Source organism: Diceros bicornis, chromosome 15 (assembly GCF_020826845.1).
Source record: "Diceros bicornis minor isolate mBicDic1 chromosome 15, mDicBic1.mat.cur, whole genome shotgun sequence".
Taxonomy (NCBI): Eukaryota; Metazoa; Chordata; class Mammalia; order Perissodactyla; family Rhinocerotidae; genus Diceros; species Diceros bicornis.
This window is the reverse complement of record NC_080754.1, coordinates 22,405,498-22,428,946: the sequence shown is the minus strand read 5'-3', so window position 1 is coordinate 22,428,946 and position 23,449 is coordinate 22,405,498. Positions and strand designations below refer to the sequence as shown.

At 35.0% G+C, this 23,449-nt stretch overlaps 1 protein-coding gene and 1 pseudogene across 1 annotated transcript in view; both read right to left on the bottom strand.

The window, feature by feature from the left end:
• The window catches only part of STXBP5L (syntaxin binding protein 5L), a 337,784-nt gene that overhangs the window by 32,881 nt on the left and 281,454 nt on the right, over positions 1–23,449 (bottom strand). The window lies entirely within an intron of this gene.
• LOC131415047 (actin-related protein 2/3 complex subunit 1A-like) lies at positions 21,741–22,928 on the bottom strand (annotated as a pseudogene).

The window sequence follows — 23,449 nt, the reverse complement described above, 5'->3', positions numbered from 1 at the left end:
TGATGTTGTCTTTTAAGTCCCTTAAGTCATCTTCACTATTTTTCATTCTTTTTTCTTTTTGCTTCTCTGATTGGATGAAATGCACTGCTTTGTCTTCAAGTTTGCTGATTCTTTTTTCTGCTTCATCTAGTCTGCTGTTGAACCCCTCTATTAAATTTTTCTGTTGATATCCCTTCTTCAGGTCTGTGATTTCTGTTTGCTACTTTCTTATATTTTCTATCTCTTTGTTTAAATTCTCAGTTGTTCATACATTTTTCTCCTGACCTCAGGGAACATCTTTATTACTATTATTTTGAACTCTTTATCAGGTAAGGCACTTATCTCCATTTCACTAACCTCTGTTTCTGGAGTTTTATCTTGTTCCTTTGTTTGGAATATATTCCTCTGTTTCTTTATTTTTCTTGACGCTCTGTGTTGGTTTCTACACAATAGATAAAACAGCCACCTCTCCCAGTCTTGATGGAGTGGTCTATGTAGGAGATGAACCTTATCATTCAGCCTGGCCCACGCTCTTATTGGTCTCTTAACCTTTTGTCATTGTCTAAGCCACCTTTTCTGTTCTTAGTGGCTCCCTGTAATTGAGGGTGTGCCAAGACTCATTTACATGTGGGTATTTTCTTGTTCGTCCAATGTATGGGGGTCACTCAGCCAGTTTCTGGTTTTCTTTCAGAGGGAATTGCTCCCTGTGTAGCTATAATTTTGTGTGTCCATGGGAGGTGATTTCAGGAGACTCCTATGTTTCCATCTTGGACCAGAACTCAAAATAACAATAAATTATAACATTAAAATGCCATTATTTCCTTATTAATGCTGAAGAAGCAAACTGACACCTTGCCCTAAGCCATATGAGTAAGCGATCACATTAAGTTCCACATTAAGATCGGGGAGAGAGAGAAAGAAAAAAAGTACAGTGTATCCTGAGATTATTTTTCAGATGCCAAGTTAGACATCCCAACAACACTTATTGAATGACCTACCTTTATCTCACTGATTTTAAAGGCTACTTATTTACAATTACAAAATTTCTGTAAGCATTTGGGTCTCTTTCTGGAATTTCTATTTTGTTCCATTGATTGAACTTTTCATACATCAGTACCAAAAATGGTATAATTATTAGTAGTAGTTACATAATATATTTTAAATGGTAATTTTATACTGTATTTTACTATGTGGTGAAGATAGACCTCATTTATGACTCCTGTTTTTCAGAATTTTCCTGGCCATTCTTACGTTTACTTTTTCATATGAATTTTAAAATCACCTTGTTTACTCTGAAAAATCCCTGTTATTTTCAGTGGAATTATTTATTTTTAAAATATAAAATGTACATCAATTTCAAGTCTTCCTGTCCAAAAGCAGGAAAGTAAAGTATGTCTTATTCATTCAAGTTCTTTTTATTTTCTTTAATAGAGGTTAAAATCATTTTCACATAGATCCTATAGATTGAACTTTATTCCTACATATTTTATCTTTATGATAGCATTGTAAATGAGTTTTTTTCTCATTTTAAAGTTGATTTTTGTTTATTTGTAGTAAAGCCTTTAATTTTGGGGTATGAATTTTGTAACCAGACACATCACTGAATTCTTTTTTTTTTATTGCAGTAACATTGGTTTTTAACACTGTATAAATTTCAAGTGTACATCATTATACTTCTGTTTCTGCATAGATTACAACATGTTCATCACCCAAATACTAATTACAATCCATCACCACACACATGTGCCTAATCATCCCTTTCACCCTCCTCCCTCCCCTCTGGTAACCACCAATCCAATCTCTGCCTCTATGACATCACTGAATTCTTATTCTCTATTTTTACTAGTTTTTCATTTGATTCTGTTGAGATTTCAGGTATAAAATTTTATCCCCTACAAGTATAATAATTTTATCACATTCTTTTGAATACATATACATAATATTTATTTCCTTTAATTGCATTAACTAGTATTTAAAATGTAAGCTACCAATCTATATATGGTAAACTGTTAGTTTTTGGATGTCTAGAAAAGTCAATATTCCCCATTATTCTTGGATGATAGATCCTTTTTTGACAATTAGATTCCTCAGTACAGGTTGAGATAATTGACATACAATAAACTGCACATATTTAAAACTGACAGCCACCAATCTGTTCTTAATCATCACAGTAAAAATAATGAATATATCCATCAGCTGAGATTCTGCCATGTTGTTGTATGTATCCAGAGCTCATTTCTTTTTATTGCTGAGGAGTATTCTACTGTACAGATATGCAACAATTTGTTTATTCACTCATTGATGAATATTCTGGGTGTGTCCAGTCATCAATTATCTTTTAAAGAGATTAAAAACTAAGTAAATAATTATTTTTACTTACCCACATATTTACCATTTCCAGTGCTCTTCATTCTTCTGTGTAGATCTAGCTTTCCCTATAGTATTATTTTCTTTGTTCCAGAAGGACTTTCTATAATGTTTCTTGTAGTGCTGATTTTCTAGTGCTGGATTCTCTCAGCTTTTGTATGTCTGTAAAAGTATTTATTTTACTTTCATTCTCAATGATATTTTGTCAAGTATAGAATTTTATATTGACAATGATTTCTTTCAGTAGTTTAAAAATATTTTTCCACTGTCTCCTAGCTTGTATTATTTGAGGATAAGTCTGCTGTTATTCTTATATTTGTTCCTCTATATGATAATATATTGTTTTTTTCCCTCTGGCTGTTTTTAAGAATTTTGATTATGATGTGCTTTGGTGTAATTTTCTTCATGTTTCTTATGCTTGAAGTTCACTGAGCTTCTTGGATCTGTGGATTTACATTGTTCATCAAATTAGGAAGATTTTTGGAATTACCTATTCAAACATTTTTTCTGTCCCATTCTTTCTTTCCTCTTCTGGGACTCCTATTACATGTGTATGAGGCAACTTGAAGTTGAATAGTAAATCACTAATTCTCTGTTCAGTGAGTTTGGTCTTTTCCTTCTTTTGTTTCACTTCGGATAGTGAGTTCAGTAATGTTTTCTTTTTCAGTGTCAATTCTGCTGTTAATCCCATCTAGTGTATATTTCATCTTATACATTAAATTTTTCATTTCCAGAAGTTTGATTTGGGTCTTTTTTATATCTTCCATCTTCCTTCTTAACATGCTTGTTATTTTCTCTATCTCCTTGAATATATGGAGTACATTTATAATAGATGATTTAATGTCCTTGTCTACTGATTTAATCCAATGTGTCATTTCTGGGTCAGTTTTTGTTGATTGATATTTTCTCTTCATCATGGGTTGTATTTTTCTTGTTGACAAAGTATCATTGCCTGGATGCCAGATATTGTGAATTTTATGTTATTAGGTTTAATTTGTTTTCTGTTCTTTAGGTATTCCTGAGCTGTGTTCCAAGGCACAATAATATTTCTTAGAAACATTACAGTTTTTTGATTTTTATTTTGAAATAATTATGAAACCACACTAAGCTGCCAAAAATTATACAGGATAACAGTACAGCTTATGGATAAGTAAAATGAATGACAGTAATGATAGAAGGGATAGGAGAGAGAATTAGGAATACTTTGTTACTATAAGGTACTTGCATTACCCATGAAGCAATATAGTATTATTTAAGAGTGGATTTGGATCAGTTGTAAATATATATTGCAAACTCTAGAGCAACCACTAAAAAGAAGTAAAAAACAGAAGTATAACTGATATGCTAAGAAAGGAGAGGAAAAGGAATCATATAAAATGCTCAATTCAAACAAACAAAAAAAAAAACAGAAAAAAGTGGAAGAAGAAAATAGGAATAAAGAACAAGGGCAATGAATAGCAAACAGTAACAACTATGGTAGACATTAATCCAACTATATAATCACTTTAAATGCCAAAGGTCTAAATACACTAATTAAAAGACAGAGATTATCAGAGTAATTCAAAAAACAAGAGCGAACTATATGTTGTATACAAGAAACCCATTTTAAGTATAAATGCATATATAGATTAAAGGGATGGAGAAAGATATACCATGCTAACATGAACCAAAAATTAATAATTTTATATATCTATATCTATATCTTCGGTTGCTCCAAGATGATGGAGAACATGGCAAGACTAGTGAATCCCATAAACATTGGCCCATTGCCACACTTCATTTGCTATGAAATGAGTTCCTTGATGAAAAGCAACGCTGTGTGGAATATCATAAAGGCAGATAAGGCATTCTATATGTCCACTGATGGTAGTTTTGAGAGAAGCATCCAATGTAGGAAAGGCAGATCTATATCCAGAGTAAGTGTCCATTATAGTAAGAACAACACACTGTCCCTTCCATGATGAAAGTGGTCCAATGTAATCAACCTGCCACCAGGTACCTGGTTAATCACCTGGGGAATGGTGCCATATTGGAGACAGTGTTGATTTCTGTTGCTGTCATAGTAAGCATTCAGCATTGGTTGTAGCCAGGTCAGCCTTGGTGAGTGGGAGTCCATGTTGCTGAGCCCATGCATAACCTCCATCCGTGCCACTATGGTTACTTTGTTCATGAACTCATTAGGTGATGGGAAAGAGGCTGACTGGTATCCACAGAATGGGTCATGCTATCCACTTGATTGTTAAAATTCTCCTCTGCTGAGGTCACCCTTTGGTGAGCATTCACATGGGACAAAACTTTCCTATATACTAGCAGTGGAATTTGAAATTAAAAGCAATAATATTTACATTAGTACTCTCAAAATTGCAATACTTAGGTATAAATCTAACAAAGTATGTATAAGATCTATATGAGGAAAACTACAAAACTACAAAAAACTTTCTTTACTCATGAAAGAAACTGAAAAACAAACAAATGGAGAGATATTCCATATTCATGGATAGGACTTGATATTGTCGAGATGTGAGTTTTTCCCAACTTGATCTATAGATTCAACAAAATCTCAATCAAAATCCCACTATGTTATTTTGTGGATATTGACAAACTGATTCTAAAGTTTATAGAGATGCAAAAGACCCAGAATAATCAACACAACATAGAAGGAGAAGAACAAAGTCAGAGGACCAATGCTGCCTGACTTCAAGACTTACAATAAAGATAAAGTAATGAAGACAGTGTGGTATTGTTGAAAAAATAGACAAATAGATCAACGGAACAGAATAGAGAGGCCAGAAGGAGGATCCAGGATGGTGGTGTAGGCAGACACTGAACTCACCTTCTCCCATGGATACACCAAATCTACACCTACATTTAAACCAATTCCTCCTGAAGAAGTGAGGGATGAATGAACAGCTTCTGCACACTCAATGATAAAGGGACCACATAGATAACAGTAGGAGAAACAGAGACATTGTATAAATAGGAAGCCCATCCCTGATGCAGCAACCTGTGGTACAGAGGGATATCACTGAGGTGCTGCATGCAGTCTTGCCCACCCTGGGTACAGCAAAAACACAGTGGTTTAAAGGCCACCTAGACTATACATGAAGAAAATCCATTTACAAATCCTAGAGCATTTGCCAAACAGGTGGGAAACTGCTGGAACTCACTCTGGGTTTGGAGGGGCCAGCGAGTGCCCTTTTTTGCATTACCCCCAACCTTGATAGTGTGGATGGGAGCATTGGTTGAGGCACTCTAGCCAACCTGCCAAGGCTGCCCCAGCATGCCCTGGGCCCCTGGCCCACACAAGCTCCAGCCATCCCCACAAGATAGCCCAAGTGCAGTGCGCCCCAGGCCACACCGACACCAGCTCCAGCCATCCCACTGGGGTGGCCATGGCATGGTACGCCCCTGGACCTCCTGACCCACACCTGCACCAGCTCCAGCCACCACACTGAGGCTGCCCTGGCGCAGCATGCCCTAGGACCCCCTGGCCTGGGCCTGTCCCAGCTCCAGCTGTCTTGCTGGGGTGACCCTGGTGCAACACACCCTGGGGTCCCCGGGCCTGTGCCTACTCCAGCTCCAACTGGCCTGCCAAAGCAGCCTGGCACATGCAATCTATACATGGGACACTCCTATACAAGGCCACTCCTTCAAGACCAAGAGAAGTAGCTGATTCACCTAATTCATAGAAACAAACACAAAGAGTCAAACAAAATATATATAGAGAGGAATATGTTCTAAATGAAAGAATAACATAAAACCCCAGGAAAAAAACCCTAATGAAGTGGAGATAAGTAAGTTTACCTCATAAAGAGTTAAAAGTAATAGTCATAAAGATGCTCACCAAACTCAGAAGAAGAATGGATGAACACACAATTTCAACAAAGAGTTAGAAAATAGAAGAAAGAACCAATCAGAGCCAAAGAATACAATAACTGAAATGAAAAATACACTAGAGGGAATCAACAGCAGATTAGATGATGCAGAAGAACAGATCAGTGATCTGGAAGACAATAGTGGAAATCACCCAATCAGAACAGCAAAAAAAAAATTTTTTTTAATTAAAAAAAATAAACGTAGTCTAAGGGACTTCTGGGACAACATTAAGCATACTACCATTCACATTATAGGGGTTCCAGAAGGGAAAGAGAGAAAGAAAGGGGCAGAAAACTTATTTGAAGAAATAATGGCTGAAGACTTCCCTAACCTGGAGAAGGAAACAGACATCCAGGTCCAGGAATCACAGAGAGTCTCAACAAGATGAAACCAAAGAGATCCACATCAAGACATATTAAAATTAAAATGGCAAAAATTAAAGATGAAGAGAGAATCTTAAAGACAGCAAGAGAAAAACAGCTAGTCACATACAAGGGAAACCCCATAAGACTATCAGCTGATTTTTAATAGAAACTTTGCAGGCCAGAAGGGAGTGGCAGGAGATATTTAAAATGCCAAAAGGAAAAAACTTACAACCAAGAATACTCTACCCGACAAGGCTATCATTCAGAATTCAAGGAGAGAGAAAGAGTTTCCAAGACAAGCAAAAACTAAAAGAGTTCATTACCAGTACACTGGCCTTATAAGAAATGTTAAAAGGTTGTCTTCAAGTGGAAAAGAAAAGGCCATAATGAAAAATAAGAAAATATGTGAAAGAAAAAATCTTACTGGTAAAGGCAAATATATAGCAAAGGCAGTGAATCAGCAACTTAAAAAGTTATATGAAGGTTAAAAGACAAAAGTAGTAAAATCAACCATAACTACAGTAAGTAGTTAAGGGATACACAAAATAAAAAGATATAAAATATGACATCAAAAAGAAAATGTGGGAGAGGGTAAAAATGTAGTGCTTTCAGAATGCATTTGAACTTAAGCAACTATCAGCTTAAAATAGACCTCTATATATATATAGGTCAATACACGTGAACCTCAGGGTAACCACAAACCAAAAACCTACAATAGACACACAAAAAAAATAAAGAGAAAGGAATCCAAACATAACACTAAAGAAACCATCAAACCACAAGAGAAGAGACCAAGAGAAGAAGAAAGGAACAGAGAACTACAAAAACCTCAGAAAGCAATGAACAAAATGGCAATAAGTACATACCTATTAATAGTTACCTTAAATGTAAATGGACTAAATGCTTCAATCAAAAGACATGTGGTGGCTGAATGGATTAAAAAAAACAAGACCCATCTATATGCTGCCTACAAGAGGCTCACTTCAGACCTAAGGACATACAAAAACTAAAAATGAAGGGATGGAAAAAGATATTCCATGGAAATGAAAAGAAAGCTGGGGTAGACTAAACTACATGCTGCTAAACAACCAATGGGTCAACAAGGAAATAAAAAAATACCTTGAGACAAGTGAAAATGGGAACACAACTTTCCAAAATCTATGGAACAAAGCAAAAGCAGTTCTAAGAGGGAAGTTCATAGCAATATAGGCCTACCTCAAGAAACAAAAAAAATCTCAAATAAACAATTTAACTTTAAACCTAACAGAACTAGAAAAAGAAGAACAAAGCCAAGAGTTAGTAGAAGGAAGGAAATAATCAAGATCAGAGTGGAAATAAATGAACTAGAGACTGAAAAAACAATGGAAAAGATCAATGAAACGAAAAGCTGGTTCTTCTAAAAGATAAACAAAATTGAAAAATCGTTAGCCAGACTCATTAAGAAAAAGGGAGAGGGCTCAAACAAATGAAATTAGAAGTGAAAGAGGAGAAGTTACAACTGACACCACAGAAATACAAAGGAATGTAAGAGATTACTATGAACAATTATACACCAACAAATTGGAAAACGTAGAAGAAATGGATAAATTCCTAGAAACACACAACCTTCCAAGACTGAATCATGAAGAAATAGAAAATCTGAATAGACCCATTATAGGCAATGAAATTGAATCAGTAATGAGAAAACTCCCCAAAAACAAAGTCCAGGACCAGACAGGTGAATTCTACCAAACACTTAAAGAAGAGTTAATACCTATACTTCTCAAATTCAAAAATTGAAGAGGAAGGAATGCTTCCAAATTCATTCTACAAGGCCAGCATTACCCTTATAAGAAAAACAGACAAAGACACCACAAAAAAAGAAAATCACAGGCCAATATCCCTGATGAACATAGATGCATATCCTCAACAAAATATTAGCAAACTGAATTCAACAATATATTAAAATATATTAAAAGGATCATATGCTACAGTCAAGTGGAATTTATTCCAGTGATGCAAGAATGGTTCAACACCTACAAATCAATAAATGTGATTCACCACATTAACAAAACAAAGGATAAAAATCACATGATCATCTCAATAGATGCAGAAAAGTATTTGACAAAATTCAACATCCATTTATAATAAAATCTCTCAACAAAGTGGGTATGGAAGGAATGTACCTCAACATAATAAAGGTCATAAATGACAGACCCACAGCTAACATCATACTCAATGATGAAAAGCTGAAAGTTTTTCCTCTAAAATCAGGAACAAGACAAGGATGCCCACTCTTGCCACTCTTATTCAATATAGAATTGGCAGTCCTAGCCAGAGCAATTAGGTAAGAAAAAGAAATAAAAGGCATCCAAACCAAAAAGGAAGAAGTAAAATTGTCACTATTTGCAGAGAACATGATACTATATATAGAAAATCCTAAAGACTCCACCAAAAAACTATTAGAACTAATAAATGAATTCAGTAAAGTTGCAGAATACAAAATTAATATACAGAAACTGGTTACATTTCTATATACCAATAAGGAGCTATTAGAAAGACAAATTAAGAAAACAATCACATTTACAATTGTATCGAAAAGAATAAAATACCCAGAAATAAATCTAACCAGGGAGATTAAAGACCTGTGCTCTGAAAACTATAGGACATTGATGAAAGAAATTGAAGGCAACACAAATAAATGGGAAGATATACCATGCTCATGGATTGGAACTATTAATATTGTTAAAATGTACATAATACCCAAAGCAATTTACAGATTCAATGCAATCCCTATCAAAATACCAATGACATTTTTCACAGAACTAGAACAAAGAATTCTAAAATTTGTATAGAACCACAAAAGACCCCAAATAGCCAAAGTAATCTTAAGAAAGAAGAACAAAGTGGAGGTATCATGCTTCCTGATTTCAAGCTATACTACAAAGCTAGAGTAATAAAAACAGTATGGTTCTGGCATAAAAATAGACAAATAGGGCCGGCCCGGTGGCGCAAGTGGTTGGGTGCGCGCGCTCCGCTGCGGCGGCCCGGGGTTCGCTGGTTCGGATCCCGGGCGCGCACCGAAGTACTGCTTGGTAAGCCATGCTGTGGCGGCGTCCCATATAAAGTGGAGGAAGATAGGCACCGATGTTAGCCCAGGGCCGTCTTCCTCAGCAAAAAAAGAGGAGGATTGGCGGATGTTAGCTCAGGGCTGATCTCCTCACAAAAAAAAAAAAAAAAAAAAAAAAAAAAAAATAGACAAATAGATCAAAGGAATAGAAAAGAGAGCCCAGAAGTAAACCCACACATATATGGTAAATTAATTTATGACAAAGGAGGCGAGAATATACAATGGGGAAGATCCAGTCTCTTCAATAAATAGCGTTGGGAAAACTAGACAGTTACATGCAAAACAATGAAACTGGACCACTATCTTACACCATATACAAAAATAAATTCAAAATGGATTAAAGACATGAATGTAAGACCTGAAGCCATAAAAGTCCTAGGAAAAAAAAACATATGCATTCAACTCTTTGACATTGATCTTAGTAATATTTTTTTGGACCAGTCTCCTCAGGCAAGGTCAACAAGAGCAAAAATAAACATATGGGATTACATCCAACTAAAAAGCTTTTGCACAGTGAAGGAAACCATCAACAAAAAGAAAAGGCAACCTACTGAATGGGAGAAAGATTTTTGCAAATCGTACATAAGTGGTTAATATCCAAAATATATAAAGAACTTCCACAGCTCAATATCAAAAACACAAACAACCGGGTTAAAAAATGGGCAAAGGAACCAAATGATAGTTTTCAAAAGAAGACACACAGATGGCCAACAGGCACGTGAAAAGATGCCCAATGTCACTAATCAACAGGGAAATGCAAATTAAAATCACAATGAGCTATCACCTAACACTTGTCAGAAAGGCTATTATCAAAAAGACAAAAAATAACAAATGTTAGCAAGGATGCAGAGAAAAGGGAACCCTTGTACACTGTTGGGGGGAATATAAATTGGTGCAGCAACTATGGAAAACAGTATGGAGGTCCCTAAGAATTTTAAAATAGAACTACCAGACGATCCAGCAATTCCACTTCTGGACATTTATCTGAAGAAAACGAAGACACTAATTTGAAAAGATATATGCCCTCCTATGTTCACTGCAGCATTATTTACAATAGCTAAGATATGGGAGCAACCCAAGTGTCCATCAATAGATTAATGGATAAACAAGATGTGATACACACACACACACACACACACACACACACACACACACAGTGGAATATTACTCAGCCAAAGAAAAGAATGAAATCTCGCCGTTGCGAAAACATGGATGGACCTAGAGGGTAATGTGCTAAGAGAAATAAGTCAGACAGGGAAAGAAAAATACCATATGATTTCACTTATATGTGGAATCTAAAAAACAAAATAAATGAACAAACAAAACAAAACAGAAAAAGAAACAGGAAACAAACTGGTGGTTACCAGAGTGGGGAAGGGTTGGGAGTTGGGTGGAATAGGTGAAGGGGATTAGAGGTACAAACTTTCTGTTATAAAATAAATAAGTCATGGGAATATAATGTTCAGCATAAGCATATAGCCAATAATATTTTAATAACTTTGTATAGTGACAGATGGTAACTAGACTTACTGTGGTTGTTTTATAATGTATATAAATATTGAATCAGTCTGATGTACACCTGAAATAGGACATTACGTCCTATATATATGACATAATAAGATATGTCAATTATACTTCAATACAAAAAAAAAATCCCCAGGAATATAGCCACACAAATATAGTCAACTGATCTTTGACAAAAGAGCAAAGGCAATACAAAGGAGCAAAGACATTCTTCTCAACAAATGTTGCTAGAATAACTGTACATCCACATGCAAAAAAACGGATGTATACATACTTTACACCCTTCAAAAAATTAACTCAAAATGGATCATAGACCTAAACGTAAAACACACAACTAGAAAACTACTAGAAGAAAACATTGGAGAAAATCTAGATGAACTTGGGTTTGGCAATGACTATTTAATACAACACCATAGGCACAATCCATGAAAGAAAAAATTGATAAGTTGGACTTCATTAAAATGAAAAACTTCTACTCTGTGAAAGATAATATCAAGAGAATGAGAAGACAAGCCACGGACTGGGAGAAAAGAGTTGCAGAAGAAATATCTGATAAAGGACTGTTATCCAAAATACACGAAGAACTCTTACAACTCAACAATAAGGAAACAACCTGACTAAAAAAATGGGCAAAAGATCTGAACAGATACTACACCAAAGAAGATAGACAATGGCAAATAAGCATATAAAAATATTTATAATTGCAAATTAAACCAACAACGAGAAACCATTACATACCTATTAGGATGGCAAAAATCCAAAACACTGTCAACACCAAATGCTAGCAAGGATGAGGACAATAGGAACTCTCACTAATTGACGTGGGAATGCAAAACTAGACAGCCACTTTGGAAGACAGTTTTTCAGTTTTTTAAAAAACTAAATATACTCTTACCATATGATTCAGCAATTGTGCTCCTTGGTATTCACCCAAAGGGGTTGAAAACTTATGTCCACATAAAAACCTGCATTTGAATGTTTATAGCAGCTTTATTCATTAATTGCCAAAACCTGGAAGCAACAAGATGTCCTTCAGTAGGTGAATGGATAAACAAACTATGGTACATCCAGACAATGGAATATTATCAGTGCTAAAAAGAAATGAGCTACACAGCCATGAAAAAGACATACAGGGACCTTAAACACATATTACTAAATGAAAGAAGTCAATCTGAAAAGGCTACATACTGTATGATGCCAACTGTATGACATTCTGGAAAAGGCAAACTATGAAGACAGTAAGAAGATCAGTGGTTTCCAGGGTTTAAGGGGAGGGGGCAATGAATAGGTTGACACAGATGATTTTTAGAGCAGTAAAACTATTCTGTATTATACTATAATGATGGATTCATGTCATTATACATATGTCAAAACACCAAGCATGAGCCCTAATGTAGACTATGGATTTTGGGTGATGATGTATTAATATAAGTTCATCAGTTGTAACAAATGCACCACTCTGGTGGAGGATGTTAATAGTGGGGGAGGCTGTGCATGTGTGGGGGCAGGGAAATATGGGAACTCTCTGTACTTTCCACTCAGTTTTGCTGTAAACCTAAAATCATTTTAAAACATAAAGTATATTAAAATATGTTATTTTAAAATTTGTACAGGGAGATTCCACGTACTCCTCACCCATTTCCACCATCACTAATATCTTGCAGAACTATAGTTCAATACCAAAACCAAGAGGATGACATTGGTACAATTCACAGAGCTTACTCAGATTTTCAGTTTTAGATGTACTTGTATGTTTGTGTGCATATATGTGTACTTCTATGTAATTTTGTCACATGTGTGGATTTGGGTAACTACCACTACAATCAAGATTCAGAACTGTCCCATCACCACGAGTGTGTCCTTTGTTAACTCCTTTATAGCCATACTACTCCTTCCGTCACTCACTCCTAACTTCTGGCAAACACTAATGACTGCTCCATCTCTATAATTTTGTTATTTCAAGACTGCTATATGATTCATATAATATTTAACCTTTTAAGATCAGCTTTTTTTCACTCAGCACAATTCTCTTGAGATCCATACAAATTGTGTACATGAATAGTTTGTTATTTTTTATCGCTGAATAGTATTCCATGGTACAATGTACCAGAGTTTGTTTAACCTTTCACCCACTGAAGGACATTGGGTTGTTTCTAGTTTTCGGCTATTACAATTAAAGGTTCTATGAACTCTGTGTACATATTTTTTAGCGAATATCAGTTTTCATTCTCTAGAATAAGTACCCAGGAGTGGGATTGTTAGATAATATGGTAATTGCATTTTAACTTTATAAGAAAACGCCAGTCTGTTTTCTATAGTGGTTGTACTATTTTGCATTTCCTCCAGCAGAGTATGAGAGTTCCAGCTGATCTGTGTTATCCTCAACATCACCTATTTTTGTTAGCGTTTTTAATTTTAGTTATTCTAACGGGTATTTAGTGGTCTTCCATTGTTGTTTTAATTTGCATTCCTCTAGTGACTAATGATGTTAAATATCTTTTCATGTGCTTATTTTCCATCTGTATATCCTCTTTGGTGAAGAGTCTGTTCAAGCAGTTTGCCCATTTTTAAAAATAAATGTTTATTTTGGAAAATTTTAGATTTAGAGGAAAGTTGCAAAGATAATATGTAAATTTCTCATTTTCTCCTTTCCAAGTTTCACCTTGGTGCATTACTATTAACTAAACTCTAGAGTTTATTCGTATTTCACCAGTTTTAAAAATTTTTTTCTACATATTTTATTAAGGTGAAATTCAAATAATATAAAGTTAACTTCTTTAAAATGTACAACTCAGTGGCATTTAGTACATCACAATGTTGTGCAACCACCACCACTATCTAGTTCTGAAACATTTCATCGCCACAAAAATAGCACTGACCCATTAAACAGTCACTGTCCATTCTACTCATCCCCAGCCACTGGCAACCATCCATCTTCTTTCTGTTTCTAGGGATTTACCTATTCTGAATATTTCATATAAATGGAATCATACAATATGTGGCCTTTTATGTCTGGCTTCTTTCAATTCATATGTTTTTTGAGGTTCATCCATGTTGTAGCATGTATCCGTACTTCCTTTTTAAAACAAAATACTTTTTAATTGTGGTAAAATACACGCAACATAAAATTTACTATCTTAACCATTTTTAAGTGTACAGTTCAGTGGTATTAAGTACATTCGTATTGTTGTGCAACCATCAACACCAGCTATCTCCAGATCTCTTTTCATATTGTAAAAATGGAACTCATTACCCAGTAACAATAACTCCCCATTTTCCCTTCCCCCAGCCCATGGCAACCACCATTCTACTTTCTTTCTCTGTGAATTTGACTACTCTGGTTACCTGATATAATGAGAATCATACTATTTTTATCTTTTTGTGACTGGCTTATTTCACTTAGCATAGCATCCTCAAGGTTCTTCCGTGTTGTAGTATATGTTAGAATTTCCTTCCTTTTTAAGGCTGAACACATTCCATTGCATGCATATACCACATTTTGCTTATCCATTCATCCATTGATGGCATTTAGATTGGTTCCACATTTTAGCTATCGTCAACAATGCTGCTGTGAACGTGTGTGTACAAACATTTCTTCGAGACTCTGCTTTAAATTCTTTTGGGTATATACCCAGAAGTGGATTTGCTGTATCATACGATAATTATACTTTTAATTTTTTGAGGAGCTGCCATAGCGTTTTTCATAGCAGTTGTACCATTTCACATTCCTACCAACAATGTACAAGTGTTCCAATTTTTTCACATCCTTGTCAATACTTTTTAATTTTTTTTTTTTTTTTGTGATGGTAGCCATCACTTATTGGGTGTGAGATGTTATCTCGTGGTTTTCACTCACATTTCCCTATTGATTAACGCTGTTGAACATCTTTTCATGGCTTATTGGCCATTTCTATATCTTCTTTGGAGAAATGCCTATATAAGTCTTTTGCCCACTTTTGAATTGAGTTTGTTGTGGAATTTTATGAGTTCTGTGTATTTTCTGGATAGTAGACCCTTGTCAGACATATGATTTGCAAATATTTTCTACATAGGTTGTTCTTTCACTTTCTTAATAATGTCCCTTGACGCACAAAAGTTTTTAATTTTGATGAAGTTTAATTTACCAATATTTTTCTTTTGTTGTTTGTGTTTTTTGGTGTCATATTTAAGAATACATTGCCAAATTCAAGGTCATGAAGATCTTCCTCTATGTTTTCTTCTATGAGTTTTATAGTTTTAGCTCTTAAAGTTAAGCCATTGATTCACTGCTTGGGTGTGATGTGAGGTAATGGTCCATCTCCACTCTTTTGCATGTGGATTTCCAGCTGTCTCAGTACCATTTGTTGAAAAGACTACATTTTCCCCCATTGAATTGTCCTGGAATCTTGTCAAAAATCAATTGGTCATAGATTTATGGTTTTATTTCTGGACTTTCAATTCTATTCCATTGGTCTATATGTCTATCTTTATGCCAGTACCACATTGTTTTGATTACTGTAGATATGCAGGAAGTTTTGAAATTGGGAAGTGTGAGTCTTCCAACGTTGTTCTTCTTTATTTGTATTGTTTTGGGTATTCTTGCTTGGGCATTGCCACATGAATTTTAGGATAAGCTTTTCCATTATGCAAAAAAGGCTATTGGTAATTTGGTAGGGACTGCATTGAATCTGTTAGATTGCTTTGGTTGGTATTTATGTTTAAACAATATTAAGCCTTCCAACCCAAAGATAAGTCATGTCTTTTATTTATTTAGGTCTTCCTTAATTTCTTTTAGCAATGTTTTGTACTTTTCAGTATACAAGTCTTACACCTCCTTGGTTAAATTTATTTCTAGGTATTTTATTCTTTTGGAGACTTTTAAGTGGAATGTTTTAAAACTTTCTTTTTCAAAATTTTCATTGCTGGTTTATAAAAACACAACTAATTTTTTTGTGTTTCTCTTATACCCTACAACTTTGCTGAATGTATTTATTAGTTCTAGTTGTTATTTTGTGAATTCTTTGGGATTTTCTAAATATAGGATCATGCCATCTCTCAATAGGGATAGTTTTATTTCTTATTTTCCAATTTGGATGCCTTTTATTTCTTCTTCTTGCCTAATTTCTCTGGCTAGAACTTCCAGTACAATATAGAATAGATGAGGTGAAAACAGCATCCCTGTCCTGTTCTTGATATTAAAGAAGAAAGTTTTCAGTCTTTCATCGAGTAGGATGTTGTCTGTGGGTTTTTCATAAATGCCCTTTATCATTCTGAGGAACTTCCCTTCTATTCCTAGTTTTCTGAGTGTTTTTATCATGAAGGGTGTTCAATTTTGTCTAACGCTTTTTCTCTATCAATTGAGATGATCATGTGTTTTTGTTTTTCCTTCATTAGTGTGGTTTTTATATTTTATTCTGTTGAACCACCTTTGCAGTTCTGGGATAAATCCTACTTGGTCATGGTATATAATCTTTTTAATATGCTCTTGGATTCTGTTTGCTAGTATTTTGTTGAGAATTATTACATGTATATTCATAAGGGATGTTGGTCTTTAATTTTATTTTCTTATCGTGTTCTTTGTCTAGCTTTGAAATTAGGGTAATGCTGGTGTCACAGAATGAGTTAGGAAATGTTCCTTCCTCTTGTATTTTTTGGAAAACTTTGAGAAGGATTGATATTAATTCTTCTTTAAATATTTGGTAGAATTCATCAGTGAAGCCATCTCATCCTGGACTTTTCTTTGTCATGAAAGTTTTTGAGTACTGATTCAATGTCTTTACTTTGTTATAGCTATGATTAGATTTTCTCTTTCTTCTTGAGTCAGTTTTGGTAATTCATATGTTTCTAGGAATCTGCCTATTTCATCTAGGTAATCTAATGTTGGCATACAATTGTTCACAGTATTCTTTTATAATGCTCTTATTTCTGTTAAGTTGATAGTAATGTCTCCATGTTCATTTCTGATTTTAATTATTTGCATCTTCTTTTCTTTTTTCTTAGTCAGTCTTGGTAAAGGTTTGTCAATTTGTTGATCTTCTCAAACAACCAACTTTTTGTTTTGTTGATTATTGTTTTTCTATTCTTTTTTTTTGTGAGGAAGATCAGCCCTTGAGCTAAAATCCATGCCGATCCTCCTCGTTTTGCTGAGGAAGATTGGCCCTGAGCTAACATTCATCTGGCCAATCTTCCTTCACTTTACGTGGGACGCCGCCACAGCATGGCCTGACAAGTGGTGCATCGGTGCGCGCCCGGGATCCAAACTTGGGTCTCCAGCAGCAGAGCATGCGCACTTAACCGCTACGCCACAGGGACAGCCCCTTTATTTTCTTTATCTTCTCTCTAAGTGTTTATTGTTTCTTTACTTCTGCTAGCTTTGGGTTTAATTTGCTCTTCTTTTCTAGTTTGTTAAGGTGTAGAGTTAAGTTATTGATTTGAGATCTTTCTTCTTTTTAATGTAGGCGTTTAAAGCTATAAATTTCCCTCTGATCTGTGTCTTTAGGTAACCAAGAAATTTTGCTTTTCGTTTTCATTCATCTCAAAGTATTTCAAATTTCTCTTGTGACTTCCTCTTTGACTCATTGGTTGTTTAAGAGTGTGCTGTTAATTTACAAATTTTGTGAATTGTCTAGTTTTACTTCTGATTTCTAGTTTCATTCCATTGTGGTCAGAGAGAAAACTTTGTATGATTTTAATCTTTTTAAAATTATTGAGACTTGTTTTGTGGCCTAAAATATATTCTATCCTAGAGAATGTTCCATGTGCATACGAGAATACATATTCCACTGTTGTTGTGTGAGTACTCTACACGTGTCTGTTAAGGCTAGTGGGTTTATAGTGTTAGTCAAGTCTTCTATTTCCTTTTTGATCTCCTGCCTATATTTTCTAACTAATATTGAAAACAAGCTATTAAATTCTCCAACTATTATTGTAGAACTGTCTGATTCTCCCTTTAATTCTGTCAATGTTTGTTTCATATATTTTGGGATCTGCTGTTTGCTGCATATTAGTTTACAATTGTTATATCTTCTCACCAAATGACCCTTTTATCAATATTTAATATCCTTCTTTGTCTCGTGTAAGTTTTTCACTTAAAGTCTACTTTGTCTGATATTAATATTGCCACCCAAGCTCTCTTTTTGTTACTCTTTGCATGGAGTATCTTTTTCCATCCTTTTAATTTCAACCTATTTGTGTTTTTTGATCTAAAATGAGTCTCTTGTAGACAACATATAGGTGGATCATATTTATTTTTATTCTGCCAATCTCTGTCTTTTAACTGTTGAGTTTAATCCATTTACATTTAAAGTGATTACCAACAAGGAAGCACTTACTTCTGCCTTTTCTATTTGTTTTCTAAAAGTATATCTTTTATTGTTCCTGAATTGTTACAATATTGCCTTCTTTTTTGTTTGATTTATTTTTTCCTAGTATGCCTTTTTTATTCCCTCCACATTTCCTTTTCTGTATATTTTTGAGTTATTTTCTTAATGGTTACCCTGGTCATTAAAATTAACATCCTAAATCTGTAACAATCTATTTTGAATTGATAACAACTTAGCTTCACTAGCATACAAAATTCTGCTCCTATACAGCTCCATCACCTCCCCTTATGTTGTTGTTGTCTTAATATCTTTATACATACATCTATGAACATTAAGAAAGATTTATAATTACTGTTTTATACATTTGTCTCCCAAATCATGTAGGAAACACAAAAGAAATGTTAAAAAACAAAAATATAGGGGCCAGCCCCGTGGCTTAGCGGTTAAGTGCGTGTGCTCTGCTACTGGCGGCCCGGGTTCGGATTCCGGGCGTGCACCGACACACCGCTTCTCCAGCCATGCTGAGGCCACGTCCCACATACAGCAACTAGAAGGATGTGCAGCTATGACATACAACTATCTACTGGGGCTTTGGGGGAAAAAAAAGAGGAGAACTGGCAATAGATGTTAGCTCAGAGCCGGTCTTCCTCAGCAAAAAGAGGAGGATTAGCGTGGATGTTAGCTCAGGGCTGATCTTCCTCACAAAAAAAAATATATATATATAATAATATTGGCTTTTATATCTATCTATGTAGTCACTTTTACCAGTGTTCCTTATTTGTTTATATGGCTTCAAGTTACTGTTTAGTGTCCTTTCATTTCAGCCTGCAGGACTCCCTTTAACATTTGTCTTAGGGAGGGTCTACTAGTGGTGAACTCTTTTTGCTTTTGTTTTTCTGGGAATGTCTTCTCTTTCCCTTATGAAAGAAAATTTTGCCAGATCTAGAATTCTTTGTTGACAGCTTTTTTTTTTTTTCATTCGGCACTTTAAATATATCATCCTACCACCTTCTGGCCTCTCTGGTTTCTGATGTGGAATTGGCTATTAATTTTATTGAAGATCTCTTATACATGATAAGTCACTTTTCCCTTGCTGATTTTAAGATCCTCTCTTTGTCATTGTAAAGTTTGATTGTAACATGTCCCAGTGTGGATCTCTTTGAGTTTATCATATTTGGAGTTCATTGAATATCTTGGATGTGTAGATTCACATCTTCCCTCAAGTTTGGGAAGTTTTGAGCCATTATTTCTTCAAATATTCTTTCTTCTGCCTTTTCTCTTTCTTTTCTTCTTCTAACACTCCCATAATATGTTAGTAAGCTTGATGGTGTCTCACAAGTCTCTTACCCTCTTTTCATTTTCCTTTTGTTCCTCTGAGTTGATAATTTCAACTGTACTATCTTTAAGTTGGCCAATTTCTTCTGCCTGCTTAAATCTGCTGTTGAACCTCTCTGGTGAATTTTTCATTTCAGCTACTGTAATTTTTAGCTCCAGAATTTCTACCTCTTTATTGGTAGTCTCCATTTATTCATTCATTGTTATCCAAGACTCTTAATTGTTTTTTTCATTTTTACTTGTTTTAGCTTCATAATTTCTCGATCTTTTTAAAAATTAAAGTTATTTTTTCATCACTCTGAGTAAGCTAATAAGTCTTATTTTTAAAGTCTTTGTTATTCTTTTAATAAAATTAATTTCATCTGGAATGAGTTGTTGTAGTAGTTAAGTTTTTCATTGTCTTTCTTAGCATTAGATTTCTTTTTTTTTTTTATAATTTTATTTATTTATTTTTTTACCCCCAAAGCCCCAGTAGGTAGTTGTATGTCATAGCTGCACATCCTTCTAGTTGCTGTACGTGGGATGTGACCTCAGCATGGCCGGAGAAGCAGTGTGTCGGTGCACGCCCAGGGTTCCGAACCCAGGCCGCAGGCAGCGGAGCGCGCGCACTTAACCGCTAAGCCACGGGGCTGGCCCAGCATTAGAATTCTTTATGCAGTCTGGAATTTTTTCTCTAGCTCCCCTTCTTTGTTCTCTACCCTGAGTAAATAGTTTTGTAGTTGCTCTCCACTAGTTTCTAGACCCCTAGGATATAATTTTCAGAGTTCCTGATCCATGATATTACTGGGGATATGAAAAATAATCTAGCTACTGATCCAGCAAGTCAGAGACCAGGCCCAAGCGTTGTTTGAGGGTTTAAAATCTTCCAGCCGGCAGGGGTTGTTTTCTATTTTTTGGTATTATTTTCTCATGTCATAAATTTGTGATTAAAGACTGTGGTTTGTAATATTCTACTTTTAAGTACTGAGCTTTTCTTGTGGCTTTAATACAGGTTTAAATTTTGTAAATTTTTCAATGGGCACTTGAAAATATGTTTTCAAAGTATAAAGCTCAAGATATTTTAAATAAATTTCCCATGTAAATTGTTTCTTTTTTCCTCTGTGGTCTTTCTTATTTTTTGTCTTCTTGAGTTGTCATTAAATTATAGTAAAATCTCTCATTATTATTGAATTTCTGTTTCTTATATTTCTTATAGTTTTTGATGTACAATTGTTAATCCTACACTATTTGGCTTACTAAAATCTGTAAAACAGTTTCATTGTGGATAGTACATTTCATCACTACAAATGTAAGTAGTTTTCTAATTTAATGTATTTTGCCTTGAACTCAACATCATAACCCCTGTTTTATTTTTGCTAGTACTTGTCTAGTATGTTCTACTACTAACTTTTGAATCACTTTGCTTTAGATGTTTCTCCTTTTGGTTTTCGTTTTGTGATACATGCTGAAAGCCTTTTTCTTATAAAAAGTGACTTTTTTTACTTATAGCTATTGACATGAGAGACATTTCAGCTTAGTCCTGTCATTTTTAAAAATGCATTTAGTATTTTTACTTAATTTTCTGGGAGACAATTTACATACCCCTCTCCCCCAAGTTAATGCAACAATTTTCCATAGCGACCTGCTTAAAGAAAAGCTTTGGTCAAAAGTGGAATGAAACAGCAAAAAACCCAAATAAATAAATAAGTATATAAAAATTTTAAAAGACTGCTGCTTTAAAAATCCAACATTTCCACCAATTAAATTCAAAGAAAAGACACAAATGATATTTGCATGACATGTGTTTTCAGTGTTTCCTTGTGTTTGGCTTTCCTCTCCATCATGCAAATGACAGTTGCAGTCAGTTGTAGTTTGTCATACTAGATCACAGAGGTTCACTCAGCTTCATATTATGTGAAAACCCTGGATAGAAGACTCTAAGGGCTTGAAATCCCAAATTGTTACGACTCCACTGATTCTTATAGGGTAAAATTTCCAATAATCTTGCTTGTCCACCTCATAAATAGGTACTTGAGTGATGCTATTCTAGTAGCTGGTGCAGATCTCTGAGGCAGTATTGTGGTGCTTGATTGTGACTCTGTTGTCCATGCTGTGGAAATATTCCATGGCTAACATGTGCTGGATGCTATGTTTTGGAATGCCTAGTTTGAAGACTAAGGTCAAGCAGCCATGGTCATTTTAGTTAAAGAGCACAGGGCAGCAGTCATGGCTAGAAGCTACAAAAACACTGTTCTCTGAGACAAATGAGCAGTGGTAGTAACTCGTTTCAGATTGAAAACTGAACACTGTTTAAACCATCAGCAATGGACATGGTGCTGTCATGGCTGACCTAGGCCAGAGAGTTCCCACCGGCAGAGAAGTTGAATCTGAGACCTAGCCTCCAGTGCCACCAAACTCTGACATCAGCTAACCAAAATGCATCTTACTGCCCCATGGCATGCTGAGTGGCTTTTCATCCTCTTCCTTAATGTATGCAGAAGCACTCTGAATTTGAAGTCACATGAATCTGTCGCCAGCAAAACATTGTTAGGATGCCAATCCAAACCATGGACATCAAATGACTTGGCTTTTTTTTCAGTTGCCATATGAATTGGCTTTTTAATGTGCTTGCTTACCCACTTGTCATTTTCATGCTCCTATAACAAATAGAAATGAATTGTGCTTCATTATCCACAGCAAATCTGTTCTCTAGAGGGGACCACTTCACAAAAGTGGTTGCATGATTAATTCTCAAGATCACCAGGGTTAGCTTCCAGACACCATCTTTCTGACTCCTGCAAGGACAATGTGCTCATGTTTGAGAGCCAAGTCAATACCTGTGATGTGTCCAGGAGTGCTCCTGGAGTTCATGAGGTTTCACCCACTGGCTCCCATTCTTCTTATAGACGTGAACTGTGTGGGTATTGTGGTGAAGGGCAATCTGAGTATGTTCCAGGCATGACAAGTAATCGACTCTAATAAAAATTGCTGCAGGGAAAATATTCTTGGTGTTTTCAAAGGTTACAATACTGGGTTCAGAGCAGTCCTAACAGGCTCAGAGTGGAGAATTTGAAGACTCTGGTCAGTCAACATGAACAGGCTCTGTTCCGTTCTGCCACTTTTATAGTGGGTTATATCTTCTTTTTTAATGCTTTCTGTAGCCACTTTCACTATATGTTCTGTACTTTCTTATTTATATGTATTATCCTTTGTCTAATTTTTGAAGTTTTAGGTATTTTAATTTTTTTCTAGTGGTTACTTTGAAGATATATTCTTAATTCTTCTTGAATTGTTATCTATGCATAATATCAATTGATTTCCCCGTATGAAAGGTAAAATTAGTATAATTCCTCTTTGTCTTTGCTCTCAATTCACCACCAATTAGCACTAAAATTAGCTATAAAATTATTAACTTTTTTGTTGGCAACTTTAATCTCCTCTCTACCTTCTATTTCTCCATTTTAAAATGACACCATTATTTCTGTATTGTTATGGATTTTAAGTTTACATTCTACGTTATAATCATATTTGCCACTGTTGTTTAACTTTAGTTCTACAATTAAATAAGTTAAATGATCACTACAGTCATGCACTCCATGACAACCTGTTGGTCA